Genomic DNA, 17,056 nt, shown 5'->3' on the forward strand with positions numbered 1-17,056 from the left:
AAAAGAGCTAAGACAATAGGAAATAAGATCTCTCCCAGTCTCTTTGATTCCAGGAAACACTTAGGTTCTACTATCCCCAATGGATTTCACAGTTGTGGCAAATGTAGAATGTGCAAGTATGCTCTATCCATTAAATCTGTTACAGATATTCACACTAAGAAGAAATTCAAATTGCGTTCATTTATGACATGTGACACTAAGTTTATTGTATACATTCTGAGATGTCCATGTGGCAGTGCTTATGTGGGCAGAACCATACGCATGCTAAAAGAAAGAATCAGTGAACATGTAAGAAGTATTAAGAACAGAGATGAACGTTTCCCTGTGGCTCGCCACTTTATGCACTGCCCATTAGGCTCGTTACATAATCTAACATTCAGTGCTATTGAATATATTCCTTTGAATATCAGAGGCGGTGACAGGGAATCTCATCTCAACCAGAGAGAGATGCATTGGATTTATGCACTGGGGACTTTATCCCCCAGGGGCATGAATCTTGACTGGGAGTTAAGACATTTTTTACAATGAATTGTTTTGATTTTCTGATGTCTTCACATGTTGTTCCATTCCTGTCCATCACATCCCTCCCTTCTTTGAATAGGTTATATGTATTGTTCGTATCTCTATTTTTATTTATTGTGACATTTTAATGATACTGTTAGTAATTGTTGTTTTTATGTTGCACTATAATCCCTTGTATATGTTTTACACAGTTGCCAGTTTAGTTCCATCATTGCTCCGCAACCATCCAATTGCTGCCTATAATTTATTCACCTTCTCAGCATAACATTGGCTGAGGGTAGGAACCAATAATAGCGCTGCAAGAAACCTTCGCGCCAAAAAAATACACTGAATGACGTCACGGCTGGGGGCGGAGCTATGGATACATAACGGGCACTGTGAACGAACATGAACCAACTCTTTGACAAAGGGATTCGTCCCGAAACGCATCAGAGTTGGTTCTGACCCCCCCACCTCCTCACAATAAAAGGTTTTTAATCTTCATAGTAGATTGCAGCTCCTTTTTGTTTCACCGTTGCTGTGCTCCGCTTCCGGATTCCACGGACTACCTTCATCTTGCTATTCCCAGCGTGATGCACGCTCTACATGGGGACTAAGCTGCTGCATTTGTGAGTACTCTGTTGGTTGCTGTTATTGCTTTATTGCTAAGGTTGATATTTGTCCTGTGAGTTTAGCTGACAGTCCGGTCATGGTATATATGTATGGACAGTCAGCTGCTCACGGAGACTTATAAATGATTCCATACATGATACCATGTTACATATAGGCACCATACATTGAGTCTCACACAGCCTTCATAACTTTGACTACCCTAACTTCAATCAAGCCTATTGATACATCCAGTTCTGCTTGTTCTGAGCCCTGAACACTGGGACTAGTGCCCTCACGAACTTCAATTATCGGTGCAGCAGAAACAATTCACAGGTAGAGAATGTCATTAAATTTCTTCTTAATGTCCCTTAGTGCGAGCAATTCATAGTATTCATTGGCATATAATGATGTAGACTTGTGCACATAGCTCATATATTGAGAGCATAGATAGTAGTTTGTAATGTTATTTGCCCATAGCTCATATAATAGTTGTCGCCCCAACTTAATGCTTAAATCATTAAGTAGGATTTATGGAGTACTAGGGAAGCACAACAACCAACAGGTAATGTGCACCTTTTCACCACCACACTTCGATAAGACTACTTAGAGCATGTAGGCTACACGAAACTAACTGGCACAAAAAAAACTCCAAAAGGTTACTCACTGTTTGATGAGGTAAAAGCTCCACTGGGTGGGTATCCAACTTGATAGTAGACAGCAAAGAAAGTATCCTCACAAGAGGGATAATTGAAGCACCGCAGATAGGGAAAAAGACAGGGAAAACATCACATCAAGGATAAAAAAAAATCCAATTTATTCAGAGGTGACTAAGAGAGACATCCACAAAAATAGGCCAAAACAGACCACTCTGACGCGTTTCGGGCAAAGCCCTTTGTCAAAGAGTAAGACTACACCTGTATATGGAGAGCACAAGTTGGCTAAACAAGGTTATGGGGATGTACAGTAGATCTAAAATCCAGGGAATGCCAGATGTTCCCTAAACTTAAGCATTACTGTAAGACCCTAGAAAAGCTGTTGTCAACTGATCCACCAACAATAAATTAGCAATAGATGTATTTTATTAGTGAAAAGTGTCAATTAAATTAAATCAGTCCATTACTAAAACACATCTATTTGGCATACTACAGTCTGTCAGAGAACAATAAAATACATAACACAAACAGTTGTGTGGCAGTGTCTGCTATTTATGGTATAGCAATTCCTATTGTTAATATAATACATGTACTTACATTTCTCTAGCATCCTGGTTTCTCCAGAGGTGTTCTCTCTTTACCAGAATCCCAATGGAACAGGTCCACGACTAGTTAGGCAGTGTTGGGAACTAACTTTTGGAAAGCAGCACATTGGACACTGAAGTATACTGTAGCACTAGATACTAGTAGACTCTGGAGACCTGAGTGCATTTATATGATAAATTTAAAAAAATAGACTGTATGTAGTTCCAGTTTAACACATTTAACATACAGATTGTTGAGGCAAGAAATAATTACTTGTATGTGTTCAGTTAATGCCAGGTTCCACTATTGACTAGAGCAGTTCTTTTCCTTTGATATTAAATTGATTTCTATAAAGGGGATTGCAATTCAGAATATTTAAACACACATTATATTCAATACTGGCTGTGGTAATTGTTCAGTTTCTGTTGAGCAGCCCTGTGAATAGTTATGTAAATGGTTCCAGCAAGAAAGGGCTCAGCCCTAGGCTGTCTTTTCTTATACACGCTCCTTTTTTACTAACTTTTTTCTCCGTGTATAAATATGCATGCTGTGTACTTTGGAGCAAAGCACACCCCTCAAATCTGAATTTTCCCTTGATTAAGCTGTGTTGCATGGCATTTTATGGTATAATAGAGGAATGTTCCTGAGATACAGATTAAACAATGTACTGATTTATAAAGGTTTCATACAAAAACACAGTGTTGTTTGAGTTACATATATTTATATATTTATTTATGACTTACTGTATTATAACATAAACATTATTAGTTATCTGGCAAAAATTAAACCGATGATACAGCCTTCCATAACATATTTTAGATAGTTTATATATTTTCTGTTTCAGAGACCCATAGTATTAATTTATTTTTGTTTAATGTTGATTCAAGAATTATGTTAATTTATTTTTTTGCAGTCATTAAAGTCAACAGAGCTCCAACACAAAGCACTGGGTTAATGTATTTTGCTTTGCTGTCACTCTTGCATCTATTGTTGAATTTTCAGTGATTTTAGCATATGATTTAACCTTCACACATTTTTATCTTGTTTCTTACATATTTCTAATTCTTTACTTCTAATACTCAAGCTTGTACAAAACAGTATGTGCGTCAATAGAAAAAAAATCTACACACAGCATTTATAAGCATTTATTTAAAGTATTTTAGATACTCTTTATTTTCCACTTACAAAAAAAAGTTTATTGTTTTGCGTTGACTCCATATATATTCTAACGTGGCCCCAGAATGTACATTTTACTTGTTTCCTGGTTGTGTTCAGCATGTGTTTAAAAATCATCGTACATCCAAATTCACTAAAACCCAACATTTCCTAATTATTAACCCTTTTCTTGCAGCATAAAAGACAGTGGGGCTTATTCCAGTAGCTCTGAAGTGTGACAAACTGCTTCTAAGGCTGCGTCCATACTGTGGCAGACAGCGCGGACGCGTCTGCGCGCTGAGCCAACAGACTACCTTAAGGCAGTGTTCGTGTACATGCAGCGTGCGGGTGGAGGCAGGAGGGGGCGCGAGAAGCACGAGAAATCAGTTTAAACTGATTTCTCGCACGATAGGGCGGTCACGTGAGCAGTTCACTTAATGAGGGCGAACCAGCTCCGTGACGTCATTGGCACGCCGCTAGACACGCCCACGGACGGCGCCCGTACCAATGCCAGGGAAAGCACCCGCTTTACCTCAGCCTACGTGCGCCTCCGCGTGCCTCCGCACAGGAGAAATGTCTATGGACGCAGCCTAAAGTGCACTTTAGAAGAGGCTTGTTATTCTTTGCTATTCTGTAAGCCCTTATCACATGTCCAAACCACGTACAACCTTATTTTTTTTCCACTCTGGCTCTGACAATACGATCGATTTGTCAAAAAGCCCTAAACACGCATTTTTTTTTGCCCACAACTGCTTTTCTAGTAGCTTGGTTATGCAAACTGCTTCTAGAAACTCGCATTTTTTTAACACCACTTAAAGAGTGGCAAGATTGGTATTGCAAGTTACATCCAGAGCCTGAAATATGGGTTAGGCTGAGAGAGCAAAACCCATACAGTATGTCACACTGGGGATGGAGTTTGCACCACCTCAGGTCATTATGCTTCAAAAGGAAGTATAATCCGGTTGGATTGGCTATTAAACCATGCTGTGTGTCACTTTTTTTTAGAAGCGGTTTAGAAAAAGCGATTAGCAATATAGAATAGCGTTTTGCTCACATTTCAGTCCGCTTCTTGTGAACATGTCAAACTGTCCTGTTTGGCAATGACAACTTCGGAGCAACTAGAATAAGCCCCAGTATATCTTTAACGATTTTTAATATTTATTGTAAATTAGGGTTTTAGTTACATAATTTGGGCATAAAGTGTGATAATCTTACCCATCTCGCCAAGGTAACCCCACATCAGGAAAGTCTTAACTTCTAAATAAAATATTTGAAACCATGTCAATTCCTCCAGCTTCTCCCTTTTTCTCATGCAGATCACACTGGAGTCAGGGGGTGAGTAGAGTTGGGCAAATGTTTTGAAATTAGATTAGTTTTTTTCCCCCTTGCATTATCAAAAACAATCTGAAATATGCAAATATTTTTTTTTCTTTAACCCTTTTTTTTAATGATTTGTTAAATAATATCTTCTCTAATTTTCTACTTTTTCCCTAATTATTTCTCCCATTTTTTCTTTTTTTCACATTCTTAAATATTCTCTAATTTGCTATTTCCCCCTGCCCCCCCCCCCCCCCTTCATTTTTATTCTGCAAAATGTGTGGCTGTTCAAAGATGTAAATTCTTTTTTGGGTGAAAACTACGCCCCTCTCTGGTGGTGGGGAGCTGAAACTATTAGAAGAAGGCCACCATCGTTCCAAAAACAGACCTTCAGTTCAATGTGTAAGCCGACCCTGTATAACACTTACAGTGTTTTATAATGGAGCGCTGTTGAAGAATGACCAAATGCACTAAAAACCCAACATTTTATAATGATTAAGTCTTTCTAATTACTTATATAACACATCTTCCATCCTCCTCTGGGATTTATGCGTGTTACAGGTATTATGGTGCTACCTGTTAGGCTCACAAGAGGCCTAAGGCTACACACTTGGCAAGCCTGGGGTGGCTAGTGCAGACATTTCTCCCGCTTCTTTGAGAAATGCCCGGACTAGTGATCACACTATGTCGGCATTGGTGCCCAATATAATGGGTGAATTTGAAGATGATCTCCCACGGTAGAACCGATGACCTCTCCCCCCAGTTAGATTACACACCAGGCCAGAGGTATAATAACAAGAACAGTTTATTGTCTGTACAGCAACAGCAGTGCACGGCAATCTTCTGCCCAATGCAGTCCCACTCTCAGCTAACCACTGAAGGATGGTCCCTGGACCTTCACTATAGGCCAAGGGCACCCGCAGCAGTCCCAGCTCTTCCCTGCCCCTCTAGCAGAGGCAGAGATATGGTACACACTCACTCTCCCCAGAGAGAAGAGGACCAGAGAAGGCCCAATAGTCAGGCTCTTGGCTGTGTAACCTGCCTCTCTCAAGGGGGTAGAGGCACTGCTAAATTTGGGGTGGCATCGCCCTTGAGTAAAGCCAGGAAGAAGGCATCAGATCTGTTCCATGATTGGACATGCTCAGACCTGATGTCACCGCCTCCCCCTAGCACCAGTGAGTGGCAAAAACCCATATTGACTACTGGCAGCCTGATTCTACCAGGGCTTACTGCCAAGAGTAGGGCAGGTTAGTAGCCATAGGTAGCATGGCTACAAATGTTACTTCACAGCTTACTGGTTTTTCTTGGAGCATTTTGTTTCTACTTGCACTATTTCACTCTTCCCTCTAAACATTGCACCAGAACTGCCCCATCGCATTCAATGTAGGTTTTTCTTTTTTTATATACTTTTTGCAAAAGTTATATAACCCGAACCCTAACTCAAGCCCTGCCATCATGCTATCTTAATTCTGTATACTGTGCTATCATTCTTAACAGGCACATTCACACAAATTGTTAAAGAGTCCCAAATCCTGAATGGAAGTTAAAGAAGAATTTAAATAGCTTAACATTTGTAACAGATAATTAAAAAAAGCTTTTCTTCAACGAAGTGATCTGTTGTTCAAGTAAACGTGTTACTGCACACCATGGTATACATAATGGATACTATAACTGTATCTCTTCTTTAGCAGTGCTGCCCCATTTGTATATAACTATTTACAGTGGTTGACAAATCACCAAAAAATCTACTCGCCACACAAAAAAATCTACTCGCCACCTAGTACCAAATGTGTGCTGCTTGGGCCAATATTTACTCGCCCGGGGGTTAAATTCACTCGCCCGGGGCGAGAAAATGTATAGGTTTGTCGCACACTGACTATTTACCCCTCCCACTTCTCTTCCCTTCTCCACTTTCTCTTTCTTTTCTCTTCTACTGGTACAAAGTCCAGCTTAACTTCAATTTCAGTGCATTTCACTTTCTCCCCTAGCTGATACCAATGCAGGTCTAGCATCCTTTGTTATTACCTACCACCTTGTAGAAACAGAATTGATAGAGAGTCTCCAATGGACGAAGCTGGATACTTGTAAATGCTTCATATTAAATGTATTACAGGCAATACATCTAGCGTCACATTAAGCTTTGCAGCATATTTTCAATGGCTAATAATGTAACATTAGGTCATATTTTCTCCCAGAAATAGCATTGCATTAACTATAACAGCCGTTAGTAATAATGAGATGCAAAAGAGGTATTCCCCAAACAGCACATATCCCATGAGTCTGTTACAGTTAACACAATGATTTAACATTATTTATTTATTTATAAAATATTTTACCAGGAAGTAATACATTGAGAGTTACCTCTCGTTTTCAAGTATGTCCTGGGCACAGAGTTAAGGCAAATAATACATGGTTACAAATACAGTTACATAAATGAACAGGGTATACATTATATACAAGACATTGCATTCACAGTTAAAGGTAATATATATTATGGGCGTTGTGACAAACGGCTTACTCCGGGGCTCCGTCGTTTGTCCGGGACTGTTTAGAACACGGTCTTTTAGGGTAGGTTAAATGATGAGGCGTCACGTACTGTTCCTTTAAACAGGCTATGCCTGGTTTATTCAGTCCCAGGCACTGAGACTGCCACAGTGCATACAACAGAAAACAGATCAAAACAAAAGCTGCTCACCTGAGCGATAACTTAACTTAGATATCCCTGACTCAGGGTTGGAAGTGGCTTTTCCACTTCCAACATCAAAACACGGTACTTTTGCAATCTTACACAAATGAACAGAAAGATTGAACCTGTTTGGGGAAGAGGCTTCTCCCCTCTGTAGTTCAGCAGCCTTCCAGCCTCCTGGCTCTTGTGGGGAGACCAGAGCAAACAGGAAATCAGTCTTTCATACCTGATTCCTAATTAGCATGACAGGTGACAGAAATCAGGCAGCAGACAAACTCTGGTCTGGATCTCTCATCCCTCAGTTCCAGCGCTTGCCAAACTGTGGGATGGAGTGTATGTATTATAAGGCTGCACTCCCAGGCCAAACAGGATAGAAACTGTCTAGTATCCTGGGAGCCCTATATACGGAATTTATTACCATCCCCTGGTTTCTGTCACATATCCTCCCCCCCAGCTCAGACCTCGAGGGATGAGCGACCATGGATATTAGGGAGTGCATCCTTGACAACCCGTCAGCATTGCCATGTTTGTGCCCTGACCTGTGTTCCACAGAAAATTTAAAGGGTTGTAGGCTTAGGAACCACCTGGTCACTCTAGCATTCTTTTCCCTGTTTTGACACATCCAGGTAAGGGGTGCATGATCTGTGACCAACCGGAATTTTCTCCCCAACAGGTAGTATTTGAGCGTCTCTACAGCCCACTTTATTGCGAGACACTCTTTCTCTACTATGGAGTAATTTTTCTCCTGGGGATTTAGTTTCCTACTTAAATAAAGGATGGGGTGCTCCTCACCTTGAGACTCCTGGGAGAGTACCGCCCCCAGCCCTACCTCAGATGCGTCGGTTTGGACTACGAACTCTTTGGAGAAGTCAGGTGTGACCAACACTGGTTGGGCACAGAGAGCTTCTTTCAGGCTTCTAAAGGCCTGTTCGGTTTCGGGGGACCACTTTACCATTAGCGGTCCTCTTGCTTTTGTGAGGTCAGTTAGTGGGGTTGCCTTAGTTGCAAAATTGGGAATAAACCTTCTATAGTACCCAATTAACCCCAAAAAGGTCCTTACTTGTTTTTTTGTAACTGGCCTTGGCCAATTTTGTATCGCCTCCACTTTGAGTGTTTGGGGTTTGAGTAAACCTCTGCCAATAGAATATCCCAGATACTTGGCCTCCTCCAGACCAATAGTGCATTTAGCGGGGTTAGCAGTTAGTCCAGCAGACCGGACTGCGTCAAGCACAGCTTGGACCTTTGGAAGGTGGGATTGCCAATCTTCACTATGGATTACCACATCATCCAGGTAGGCGGCAGCATACCGAGCATGTGGTTTTAAAATTTTATCCATCATTCTTTGGAATGTGGCGGGAGCTCCATGTAAGCCAAAAGGCAACACCTTATACTGAAAGAGGCCGTCTGGGGTTGAGAAGGCTGTCTTTTCTTTTGCCCTTTCTGTGAGGGGAACCTGCCAGTACCCTTTTGTTAGGTCTAGGGTTGTGAGATATCGGGCTTTGCCCAGTCTCTCTACAAGTTCATCTACCCTGGGCATAGGATAAGTATCAAATTTTGACACCGCGTTTAGTTTCCGGTAGTCATTACAAAACCTTGTTGTACCATCTGGCTTTGGGACTAAGACTATAGGGCTGTTCCACCCACTTTGGGATTCCTCAATTACACCTAGTTTTAGCATTTTTTTAACCTCTAAACTTATAGCCTTTCTTTTGGCCTCTGGGATTCGGTACGGTTTAAGGTTAACTCGGACCCCCGGTTCAGAGACTAGGTCATGTTCAATTACGCTAGTTCTACCTGGCCGTATAGAGAAGATTTCTTTGTTTCTTTTCACTAAATTCTGAACCTCTCGTTTCTGATGAACAGACAGGGTTTCAGCTATGCTAACCTCTGGGTCAGTTTCTTGATTCTCTGACGGACCTGGGGGTACTAGGGTTAACAAGACTTCTCTATCTTTCCAGGGCTTGAGTAGGTTTATATGGTAAATTTGCTCAGGTTTCCTCCTACCTGGCTGTCTTACCTTATAATTTACTTCTCCCACTCTTTCCAAGACCTCATATGGCCCATGCCATTTAGCAAGGAATTTACTCTCCACGGTGGGAACCAGAACTAGTACCCTATCACCTGGAGAAAAAATTCTGACCCTAGCACCCTTATTATATGTATTCCTCTGTGCTTCTTGAGCTTTCTCCATGTGTTCCCTCACTATGGGTAGGACTGCAGCAATGCGGTCCTGCATCTGGGCAACATGCTCTATTACACTTCTGTAAGGGGTAACCTCGTGTTCCCAAGTCTCTTTGGCTATATCCAGTAAGCCCCTTGGGTGTCGGCCATACAATAGTTCAAACGGGGAGAAGCCAGTGGATGATTGGGGAACTTCCCTAATGGCAAATAACAGGTACGGTAACAAACAATCCCAGTTTTTCCCATCTTTATCAACCGCCCGCCGTAACATGCTCTTTAAGGTTTTATTGAACCTTTCCACTAAACCATCTGTTTGTGGATGATAGACTGAGGTTCTGAGATGCTTGATTTTTAGGAGTTTACATAGCTCTTTCGTTACTTGGGACATAAATGGTGTTCCCTGGTCAGATAGAATCTCTTTAGGAATCCCGACCCGGGAAAACAGAACTACTAACTCTTTTGCTATGTTTTTAGCTGAGGTGCTACATAGGGGAACTGCCTCCGGATATCGGGTGGCATAATCTAATATTACCAATATATGCTGATGTCCCCTAGCAGACTTTATTAGGGGTCCTACTAGATCCATAGCAATCCGGTCAAATGGTACCTCTATTATGGGAAGGGGTACCAATGGGCTGCGGTACGCCTTGAACGGGGCGGTGATCTGACATTCTGGGCATGAGGAACAATAATTCGTAATTTCTGCCAGAACCCCAGGCCAATAGAAGCTTCGTGAACCTTTTCTTTTGTCTTTTCCACCCCTAGGTGTCCCCCCAATGGATGACTATGTGCGAGGTGTAATACTACGTTACGGAATGTCCGTGGTACCAACAATTGTTTAGTTGTAACTGATTTCCTTTTATCAACCCGATATACTAGGTCGTTCTCTACCTCGAAGTAGGGGTAAGCAAGTGACCTATCTGGTTGGCCAGGAGTACTATTCTGGTCCCGTATATTTCCCCTTGCTACCGCTAATGTGGGGTCCTCCCACTGGGCCTTCTTAAAACTCCCAGGACTGACCTCTAGGTCAGCGAGGGTCTTATCCGGTTCTGGGGTGGTAAGTGTCTGCTCAACATCTTGATTTGGGGTATTCCCTACCAAAGTAGTGATGGGGAAGGGAATTTTACAGCACTCCTCCTTTTCCACCTTCTTATTTGGGCCCTCGTCAACCTCCATTTCTGAAAAAGGGAAAGGATTTGTTTCTTCTAATACTTCGTTATGGTCCGCTATTGAACTCTGGGCGCTATTCTGAGCGGGGGACCACATTTTTAGAAAATGGGGAAAGTCGGTCCCTATTAACACATCATGTGCCAGTTTGGGTACAATACCCACCTTGAAATCTAAAGAACCAAACTCTGTTTCAAAAAAAACATCAACAGTGGAATATTCATGATTATCCCCATGTATACAACAAATTGCCACTCTTTGTGAACTGTTTCCCTGTTTCTTCTTAATGGGCAAGAGGTATTCGGACACTAGTGTGACCATGCTCCCAGAGTCAAGAAGTGCCCGAACCCTCTTACCATTAACCTTTACAAATGCCCACAGATGGTTATTCAAGGGGTCCACTGGGCTAGGGCCCATACATTGGGACAACAGCGAATAAGGTTCCACGCTGTTGCATTGCATGGGCTCATCATTTAGTGGGCAGATTTTTGCTGTGTGGCCCCTCTCATGACAATTTACACATTTAGGTACATAGTCTGTGTCCCACTTAGAGCCTTTTCCCGGCTCCCCATGTTGGCTATTGCCCTTAGTGTGCGAACCACTGTTGCTGGTGCTGCGTGAAGGTGGTCGCCGCTCTTCAGCGCCCCTTAACCCCGGTACCCTTTTACCGTCTCTGGAAGAGTCCTGGAACCTCGGGTAGTGGGGTTTCTCCACGACTGTGGTTTGCGGGTGCTCTTCTGCTGCATTGTACCTTTCTACGAGGGCCACAAGCTCATCCGCATTGTGGGGGTCACTCCGACTGACCCAACGGCGTAAGGCAGAGGGAAGTTTCCTCAAGAACTGGTCCATGACCAACCGTTCCACGATGTGGCTGGCTGAGTTGATCTCGGGTTGTAGCCACTTCCGGGCGAGGTGGATGAGGTCATACATCTGGCTTCGGGTGGCTTTATCCATCGTGAAGGACCATGCGTGAAACCTTTGGGCGCGAACAGCCGTGGTTACGCCGAGGCGGGCGAGGATCTCGAACTTCAATTTTGCATAGACGTTAGCTTCGGCTGGCTCTAGATCAAAGTAAGCCTTCTGGGGTTCGCCGCTTAGGAAGGGTGCGATTAGACCAGCCCACTCAGCTTCTGGCCATCCCTCTCTCTGTGCCGTGCGTTCAAACGTGAGAAGATAGGCTTCCACATCATCCGAGGGTCCCATCTTCTGAAGGTAGTGGCTTGCCCTGGTTATTTTCGGTACTGGGGCTGCCGCTGCCAGTGGAAGGTTACTGATAGTCCCCCTCAGGATCTCGAGTTCCTGCTGTAAGCCCTGAGCGAACCGCTGTTGCTCCTCTCTCAGCAAGCGGTTTGTCTCTTGCTGGTTTGCATTCGCGTTTTGCAGGGCTTCATTCGTCTGTTGCTGGTTTGCATTCGCCTGTTGCTGGTTGGCATTCGCCTGTTGCTGGTTGGCATTAATCTCTTGCTGGGCTATTAGCAGCTGTTGCTGGGCTGCATTCGTCTGCTGCTGGTTTGCATTAGTTTCTTGCTGGGCTATTAACAGCTGTTGCTGGGTTTCATTCGCGTCTTTCTGGGCAGCGATATTGCGTACCAGCGCACCCACCACGTCTTCCATCTTGTTTGCAGAAGATGAAAAAAACTTTTTTTTTTTTTTTTTTTTTCAAAGTTCTTCAACCCGCAGACCCCCTAGTGCTCTGCCTGCATTCTCCACCATATGTGACAAACGGCTTACTCCGGGGCTCCGTCGTTTGTCCGGGACTGTTTAGAACACGGTCTTTTAGGGTAGGTTAAATGATGAGGCGTCACGTACTGTTCCTTTAAACAGGCTATGCCTGGTTTATTCAGTCCCAGGCACTGAGACTGCCACAGTGCATACAACAGAAAACAGATCAAAACAAAAGCTGCTCACCTGAGCGATAACTTAACTTAGATATCCCTGACTCAGGGTTGGAAGTGGCTTTTCCACTTCCAACATCAAAACACGGTACTTTTGCAATCTTACACAAATGAACAGAAAGATTGAACCTGTTTGGGGAAGAGGCTTCTCCCCTCTGTAGTTCAGCAGCCTTCCAGCCTCCTGGCTCTTGTGGGGAGACCAGAGCAAACAGGAAATCAGTCTTTCATACCTGATTCCTAATTAGCATGACAGGTGACAGAAATCAGGCAGCAGACAAACTCTGGTCTGGATCTCTCATCCCTCAGTTCCAGCGCTTGCCAAACTGTGGGATGGAGTGTATGTATTATAAGGCTGCACTCCCAGGCCAAACAGGATAGAAACTGTCTAGTATCCTGGGAGCCCTATATACGGAATTTATTACCATCCCCTGGTTTCTGTCACAGCGTATAAAGCAGTTACAGACCAGATTAAAATGTGTGACAGCTTTAGATTTGAAAGAACTTAAACTGGTGGTGGAAGTGAGAGTCTCTGGTAGGTTGTTCCAGTTTTTGGGTGCACGGTAAGAGAAGGAGGAACGTCCGGATACTTTGTTGAGCCTTGGGACCATGAACAGTCTTTTGTAGTCTGATCTCAGATGATAGGTGCTGCATGTGGTAGGGGTGAGGAGCTTGTTCAGGTAGCTGGGTAGCTTGCCCATAAAGAATTTGAAGGCAAGACAGGAAAGGTGAACTTTGCGCCTAGACTCGAGTGATGACCAATCTAGTTCTTTGAGCATTTCGCAGTGATGTGTGTTATAGTTACATTGGAGAACAAAACGACAAATTGAATAGTAGAGGGTGTCAAGTTTGCTAAGGTGGGTTTGAGGTGCCGAGCCATATACTATGTCTCCATAGTCAATAATTGGCATTAGCATCTGCTGTGCGATACGCTTTCTGACCAGGAGACTTAGGGAGGATTTGTTCCTGTAAAGTTTGTCATAGGTCTTGGTTGTCAGGGTATCAATGTGCATCCCGAATGTTAAGTGGATGTCAAACCATATGCCCAGGTATTTAAAACTAGTGACAGGGGTTAGGGTGGTGTTAGCGTTGGTTCTTATCTGGAGCTCAGTCGCTGGAAGCTTCAAAAATTTAGTCTTGGTCCCAAATACCATTGTTACAGTCTTGTCAGTGTTTAAAACAGTTTGTTTTGGGAAATCCAGTTTTCGAGTCTCAAAAAGTCAGACTGAAGTATGTTGATGAAGTATGAAGTTATGTTACTTATGTCATACCTAAACTTGGTGTAACTCTACATCAAGACCCTTAAAAAGGGCTTGAGAAAGAGAGAGAGACTATTTTAATACATTACCCATTGACTTATGTAGCTGTCTAAACACAGGTATCTCAAGTGTGTTCATAGGTATGTCTCAAACTATTGAATAGAGGAGTGTTTAGGGGTGTGTATAAGTCAATGGGTAATGTACTAATTGTGGCGCTGCTCGTCTCTGACCAGGAAGCTTAGGCAGCATATGGAGACTGAGTCCTGAGAAGCATATGGAGACTGAGGGCCTCATACAGTAAGCGACGATTATGTGAAATCGGCAAGCTTACCGATTAGTCATGTTATTGGCGATTTTCCCTCTCCGTATGCAGTAAGTGCCGAATACATTCAAAATCAAGCCGAAAACAAATCCGCCCACTCTCACGATGATTTGCCGATCACACACAGGTGTATCGGCGTGCGTGGCGGGGTGCTGTTAGGTTGCCCAATCACAAATCTTGCTGAATCAGGCGAACCAAGCATGTATTGGAAAGCGCGCCATATTTAAAGGCAACGTGTACTGGTAATCATTCTCTGTGTTGTTGGGAGTGAGAGAGAGAGAGACGCACAGAGCTGGGCGATTTAATATTTGCATATTGACTGAGAGACTTGTTGTGTATTGGGAGAGCTTTGTCCTTTGTTGTTTTGTTTACATCTTTGTCTTGTTTTATATGTGGAAGTGTTTCGTGTGATTGGCTGTACATTTGTTGTCTGTTTTTTGTGAGTGCTGTAAGTATGCCCGCAAAGCATGGGAAGAGTGATGCTGGTGGGAGTGGGAGTGCTACTCGTGCGAGTACGCGTCGGAGTGAACGTACTGTTCAGGGGAGTGATGTTGCTAGGAGTGCGAGTGCTGTTGCTGGGAGTGTGAGTGCTGTTGCTGGGAGTGGGAGTGCTGTTGCTGCGAGTGGTGTTGCTGGGAGTGTGAGTGCTGTTGCTGGGAGTGGGAGTGCTGTTGCTGCGAGTGGTGTTGCTGGGAGTGCGAGTGCTGTTGCTGGGAGTGGGAGTGCTGTTGCTGGGAGTGCGAGTGCTGTTGCTGGGAGTGGGAGTGCTGGTGCTGGGAGTGGGAGTGCTGCTGGTGGCGCAGTTGCTGATGGGGTGTCTGGTGGTGGCGTGCTTGCTGGTGGCCAGCTTTTGGAGTCTCTTCCATTGGAAGAAGGAGAGTCCAGTCAGCACCAGCCAAGCTCTGAGCCTAAACCTGGTCGGAAGAAAAGTGTGGAGAAGCCACGTAATCCTCGCTTCAATGACCAGGAAAATAGAGCTCTTGTCACTGGGATTCTGGAGCACTATGACAGTCTCTATGGACATTTATTAGGTAAGTGTACCTTTCCATTTATTCTTCAAATACATGTTATCCCAGGGCATGTGAGTTTTGTTAATATGCAAATGTTTCTCAAGAATATATTTCTATGTTAATTATTGTGGAAAAACATATTTTTTTCATGCGTTACAAGGACAACAAAACACAGCCGTTCAATTAGCGATAACTGCATTAAATATGAATGCAAGCTTGCTTACATGTCTAGTTTTAGTAGTGAATGCTCATGTGCTTCACATATTACACGTCAAACAGCATGTTTTCTATCTCTTGGAACAGCTAGCAGTGTAGGAAACTGGTGCTTCTATAATTATGAATTAACGTCATATATTTTGTTTGTATTTCAAGGGCGGACAAGTTCAACAAGCAAACATGAAATGTGGGACACAATAATAATTGGTGTCAATGCGTGTGGGAATCGTGTCAGGGACAAGTATCATTGTCGGAAAAGATTTGATGATATTAGGTCAAAATTAAAAAGGAAAATTCAAGACCAACGCGTGCATGCTACTGGCACTGGAGGTGGGCCGACACCACAACGTCTGATATTAACTCCATTGGAGGAGCTGCTTCGGGCAAAATTACTTCCCGTCGTCGTGGAGGGCTTGGCCGGTGACCGTGATATTGGAATTTATCCCTCACAATTTCCACCAGGTGAGAAATATTACTGTACTAGGCGTGTCGTTGCTTACAGTTATTTTGCATATTTCTGCTGCTTTTTATAGTGTCTTCCCAATATAAACATACCTACATCTATATATGTATATGTCTGTTTCTCTCTCTCTCTCATATATATATATATATATATATATATATATATATATATATATATATATATATATATATATATATATATGTGTGTGTGTGTGTGTGTCAAATTAGACATATATGTTGTAGTCCTACTAAAAGCAGTAACTAATATACCACGTTGCATTGCGTGCTCATTTGCATGTGAATTCCCACAATGCTTTGCTGCATTGGAAGCAATTTATGGTGGGCGAAGATGGGGAACAACAGGGTAGCACACATGTGTAACACATGCTAATGAGAAATTATTACTAGCTAATGTTACAGAACATAAATATGTATAATATTCATGTGTATATTATTTATTTAACTCATACAAACACGACATTACTGGCTATTGTAATCATGCATCGAATATATTGCATGCAACCGCCTACAAACATCACTAGCACAAACAAATGTCTACTTGTTTATTAAAAGGTCCATTTTTGCTTTATGTCATATACAGACAGCATAATGAGGCACACGTAGCATATGTTATGTCATTGTGTTCATAACTTAAACACTGCAGACGACTATTTTGCTCCTCTACCATTGTGTTAAAGCAGCTGCAATGAATATGTCATCACAGCATACACGTCAACAGAGGGGGTGGGGTTCAGCACACACACAAATTACAGGGTCATCTTAGGGTCAACTTAGTTCACACCATTTTCACCTGTTTGAAGTAATTGAAAGGTCTGGCTGATTAGGCTTTTTGGGGAAGGGAATACCGTTCTTACAACCTGACTAGCACAACTGAAGTTAATCACACTCATTTGAAAGCGTAACTCTAGCTACTAAATGCCCCAACAAGTCATTAGTTATCAAACCGTACCTCACACATTAGTTCACTCATATCTATAGTTGAACTACTATCAACGACACATTATCACACACTGCATG

The sequence above is a fragment of the Ascaphus truei genome, chromosome 1 (assembly GCF_040206685.1).
Source record: "Ascaphus truei isolate aAscTru1 chromosome 1, aAscTru1.hap1, whole genome shotgun sequence".
Lineage (NCBI taxonomy): Eukaryota > Metazoa > Chordata > Amphibia > Anura > Ascaphidae > Ascaphus > Ascaphus truei.